Genomic DNA, 5,571 nt, shown 5'->3' with positions numbered 1-5,571 from the left:
CACCACGTTCTCCACTCCTTTTTTATCTTTTATTGTGAGATCAAATTCTTGAAGCAGAAGTATCCACCTTACCAGTCTTGGCTTAGTGTCTTTTTTTGACAGTAGAAATTTCAAAGCTGCATGGTCAGTGAATATTATGACAGGAGAACCAAGAAGATAAGATCTAAACTTATCCAATGCAAATACTATAGCTAGTAGTTCTTTTTCTGTGGTGGAATAGTTCTTTTGTGCCGCATTTAAAGTTTTACTAGCATAGTATATAACATATGGCAATTTATCTCTTCGTTGTCCAAGAACAGCCCCCACAGCGAAATCACTTGCATCACACATTAATTCAAAAGGAAGTGACCAGTCAGGAGATCGAATGATAGGTGCAGTGGTGAGACATGTTTTCAATTCATCGAAACCATTTTGACACTCTTGAGTCCATTCAAATTTAACATCATGCATCAAAAGTTTGCAAAGAGGTTTAGAAATAAAGCTAAAATTCTTTATGAATCTTCTATAAAAACCGGCATGCCCTAAAAATGATCTAACATCTTTCACATTTTTAGGTGCAGGCAAATTTGAAATCAAGTCTATTTTAGCTTTATCCACCTCTATGCCTCGAGAGGATACAATGTGCCCCAAAACTATTCCTTGTTGGACCATAAAGTGACATTTTTCCCAATTTAACAACAATTGCTTTTCTTCACATATTTTCAAAACAACCTTCAAATTAGACAAACATGCATCAAATGTTTTTCCAAAAACTGAAAAATCATCCATGAATACTTCTACACTGTCCTCAATCAAGTTGCTAAAAATACATCTTTGAAAAGTAGCCGGGGCATTGCATAGCCCAAATGGCATTCTCCTAAAGGCAAAAGTTCCAAAGGGACAAGTGAAGGTAGTCTTCTCTTGGTCCTCTGGAGCTATTTCTATTTGATAATAACCAGAGAATCCATCTAAAAAACAGTAATATTCATGCCTTGCCACTTTTTCTAAAACCTGATCAAGGAAAGGCAAAGGAAAATGATCCTTCCTAGAGGCAGCATTCAATTTTCTATAATCTACACACATCCTCCAACCTGTGGTCTCTCTAGTAGGCACCAATTCTCCCTTATCATTTTCTACAACGGTTATACCAGATTTTTTTGGGACAACTTGTATTGGACTAACCCATTCACTGTCAGCAATTGGATATATGATGCCTATATCTAACAATTTCAAAACTTCCTTTTTTACCACTTCTTTCATTGTGGGGTTTAGTCTCCTTTGCATCTCTCTAGAGGGTTTCGAATCCTCTTCCAAATATATCCTATGTGTACAAATGAGAGGACTTATACCTTTAATGTCGGCAATAGACCAACCAATGGCTGATTTGTGTTGTGTCAAAATTCTCAACAACTTACTTTCTTGGTCAGGCGTCAACAATGCAGAAATCACCACTGGGAATGAGTTCTCTGGTCCAAGGTAGGCATATTTTAGTTCCGGCAGTAGTGGCTTCAATTCTAACACTGGTGCCTTCTCATCGGATGGTTGTGCGGGGGTTTGTATTGCCAGTAATGGTTCAAATTTAAGCTTCCATTGCATCTCAGTTGAGTCACCTACAACACAAAGCGAAGAAAAATGATCAGTGGACTCAGTTAAATCAAGGGAATCTTCTAATTCCTCTCACTGCTCATCACAATCATAGTTTAACCAAGGAGTGTCTACAATTAAAGATTCCAATGAATTGACTTCTTGGATTTCTTCATGTTCTTGAGGTTGCCTGCACAAATTGAAGATATTCAGTTCTAAAGTCATATTTCCAAAACTCAATTTTAAAAAACCACTCCTACAATTGATTATGGCATTAGAAGTTGCTAAAAATGGTCTTCCCAAAATCACAGGTGGTGAAGAATTTGCGTGGGATGACACTTTCATATCCAAGACGACAAAATCCACAGGGTAGTAAAATTTATCCACTTGGACCAAGACGTCCTCAATGATACCCTTAGGAATTTTTATGGATCTATCAGCAAGCTGCAAGATAATGGATGTGGTTTTCAATTCCCCTAGACCCAATTGTTCATACACACTATAAGGTAGCAAATTAACCCCTGCACCTAAGTCTAGCAAAGCCTGCCCTATCTTAGAGTTTCCGATGACACATGAAATAGTAGGTGACCCAGGATCCTTGTACTTAGGTGGTGTGTGATTTTGAATAATAGCACTAACTTGCTCAGTGAGGAAAGCCTTTTTCTGCACATTCAGTTTTCGTTTTACAGTGCATAAATCCTTTAGAAATTTAGCATAAGCAGGAATTTGTTTTATAGCATCTAGAAGTGGAATGTTAATCCTAACTTGCTTAAAAATTTCCAAGATTTCAGCATGCTGTTTATCCTTGTGCAAAGAAACCAAACGTTGTGGAAACGGTGCAGGTGTGGAACATGCATCATTATGTGAATTTAAAGTACTCGACTCACCACTATCAAGAGGAGGATTAGCATTTTTACCTGAACTCCCTGCACTATGGGCAGGGTCACCCAAAACCTTACCATTCCTCAAAGTTGTAATAGCTTTCACTGATTTCATGTTGCTCCCTTCACCTGAATGCTGAGATGATCCATTGTGCCCTTGTGGATTGGGCTGGGTTTGAGCTGGAAACTTTCCTTTCTCCTGGTTACTCAAAGTGGTGGTTACTTTAGTGAGAGTCCCTCTGATGTCATTGATAGCCTGGGAGTTTTGGTTGTTGATCGTGCTCTGACTCTGTATAAACTGTTGCAAGCTAACAGTTAGCTGTTGTATGGAGTCTTCCACTCCTCTTCTTTGCATTTGGGGTGGCTGATTTGGAAAATGAGGTGGCCCCAAGCCTTGGCTAGCGGCTACATAAGGATTATATTGACTTGGTCCCTGCGTAGATGGCCCCACTTGGTCATTTTTCCAACTGAGATTTGGATGATTTCTCCAACCTGCATTATATGTATTAGAATAAGGTCCAGAAGAATTCTTAGAGACCATATGCACTGGGTTAGATTGATCAAGCAAAACTTCCTTAAAAGCAGGAATAGTTGGACATGCATCAGTCACATGCCCTGGATCCTCACATATGCTGCATTTTTCAGAAGATGATGGCAAAACGTGCATTTCATTTACCTTCTTAAGTTCAATGGACTCTAACCTTTTAGACATTAATGCAAGCCTAGCATTCAAATCATCAACTTCTTTCAATTGATACTTACCACTCCCACCAATGCATTTTTGCTTTTCAGATCTATCATACACATCAGAGACATCCCAAGATTGGGCATTTTCAGCCAAGTAATCAAAATAATCAAAAGCTTCTTCGGGCCCTTTATTGAAAAACTCGCCATTGCACATTGTTTCTACAAATTGCCTCATCTTTGGTTGCAATCCCTCATAGTAAAAACTGATGACCCTCCAATTTTCATACCCATGGTGAGGACATGCATTTAAGAGATCTTTGAAACGTTCCCAACACTGATAAAATGTCTCCACATCCTTTTGGCAAAAATTCATGATTTGTCTTTTCAAAGCATTAGTTCTTTGCATGGGAAAAAATTTCTTTAAAAATTCTGTTTGCATTTCTTGCCAAGTCCCAATGGATCTTGGTCTTAAGGAATTCAACCAGGTTTTTGCTTTGTCTTTTAAAGAAAATGGGAACAATTTCAATCTTATTACCTCCTCAGTGCATGTTCTATCCATGAATGTGGAACAAACTTCTTCAAACTCTTTAATATGCAAATATGGGTTTTCAGATTCAATGCCATGAAAATGAGGTAACAATGGAATCATCCCAGGTTTAAAATTAAAAGCATTTGCATTCAAAGGTAGAATAATGCAGGATGGGGTACTGGTCCTAACAGGTTGCAAATATTCTCTGAGTGTCCTATTAGGGTTCTCCATATCATGAGGTTCATTTTCAGCCATGATGCTACACGTGTCAGATGGTGATTCAAGTGATTCAAGTGAAACAGGTTCACTCGATGATGAGATGGATGAGTCTGTCCTGACTAGTCTAAATGTGTTATCTCTAGCCCAACCAGTCATACAAACTTAGTATAAATGCAATAAAAGCAAACAGGTCAAAGGAGAGGAAGTAGATATCACCCAGGCTGTGAAGACGTTCACAGCTCGAGTCACACCGCATGTAGGAATCCGAGCTAGCATACCAAGAGATACGGGGCCTACAAACCATGTGGGGCCCAATGGAGATATGTGGGGCCCTCAAGCCATGTGGGGTCCATAAGCCATTTGAGGGTTATAGGAATCCGAGTCAACAGGCACAAGCATGCCAAAGGAGGTAACGTGTATCGGATGTAGGAATCCGAGCTAGCGTACCAAAGGGGGTAACGTGCATCGGATGTAAGAATCCAAGCTAGTGTACCAGGAGAGATAGGGCCTACAAAGCATGTGGGGTCCAATGGAGACATGTGGGGTCCACAAGCAGCGTGGGACCCACAAAGATATGTGGGGTCCACAAGCAGTATGGGACCTATAAAGATGTGTGGGGGTCCACAAAAAGTTTGGGACCTACAAAGATGTGTGGGGGTCCACAAGCAGTGTGGGACCTACAAAGATGTGTGGGGGTCCACAAGCAGTGTGGGACCTACAAAGATGTGTGGGGGTCCATGAGCAGCGTGGGACCTACAAAGATGTGTGGGGTCCACAAACAGTGTGGGAAGGTTTGACATGAGGTCTCCTCGGAAAGGTCTGGTTAAAATTGGGGTGTCTACACTTCTCTTTGTCCAATTTAACTCCCATTTAACACGTTTCCTTTTTCCACTGCTAGGTGATTTCTCAAATTTCATATCTCTGATCAACCTAAGCTGATTTAATATCTCTTCCCCGCTTTGTCAGTTTGGTTGCAACCTTCGTTCAAGTTTTCCATTAAAGCTTCTGACACCATGAGTCCTCCAAGGATGTCTAGGTCGTAGAAAACGATGATGACACATAAAACATAACTTGCGTCCATGCTTCAAGGATAAGGACCCAACATCCTTATTACACATTGGGCATGCTAAGTAACATTTTGTGCTCCATCCTAATAGATTGTTGTAGGCAAGAAAATCATTAATTGTCCACAACAGTACAACATACATTCGAAATGTTCTCCCCGTTTCCACATCGAATGTCTCCACTCCTTTTTCCTATAGTTCTTTCAAATCATCAATTAACGGCTTCAGGTAAATGTCAATATCATTACCAGGTGCCCTCGGTCTAGGAATAAGAAGTGACACATAAATGAAGGGTTTTTTCATACATCGCCATAGCGACATATTGTATGGCATCATCATAACTGACCACATGCTATACGGGTTGTTCATGTTACTGAAAGGATTGAAACCATCTAAAGCAAGGCCAAGTCTAACATTGCGAGGATCACTAGCAAACCATGGATGCATTTTATCAAACTTTGCCCAAGCTTCCGAGTCTGCTGGATGGCTAAGGGTGTTTTCCTCATGAAGACGTTTCTCTTTATTCCATCTCATATCTGCAGCAGTCTTTTTGCACATGTACAATCGTTGTAGTTGTGGTATTAATGGACAATATCGAAAAACCTTTTGTGGGGTATTCTTGCCCTTC

General features: G+C 40.2%; 1 non-coding gene across 1 annotated transcript; it reads left to right on the top strand.

The window, feature by feature from the left end:
• Positions 1-3,415: 3,415 nt before the first annotated feature.
• On the top strand, positions 3,416-3,523 carry LOC131147032 (small nucleolar RNA R71). Its single transcript, XR_009134563.1, has one exon. It is a non-coding gene; the product is annotated as a small nucleolar RNA R71 (small nucleolar RNA).
• Positions 3,524-5,571: the final 2,048 nt, after the last annotated feature.

The sequence above is a fragment of the Malania oleifera genome, chromosome 13 (assembly GCF_029873635.1).
Source record: "Malania oleifera isolate guangnan ecotype guangnan chromosome 13, ASM2987363v1, whole genome shotgun sequence".
In the NCBI taxonomy this organism is placed as follows: Eukaryota; Viridiplantae; Streptophyta; class Magnoliopsida; order Santalales; family Ximeniaceae; genus Malania; species Malania oleifera.
The sequence above is the reverse complement of the archived record's forward strand: the minus strand, read 5'-3'. Positions and strand labels throughout refer to the sequence as shown.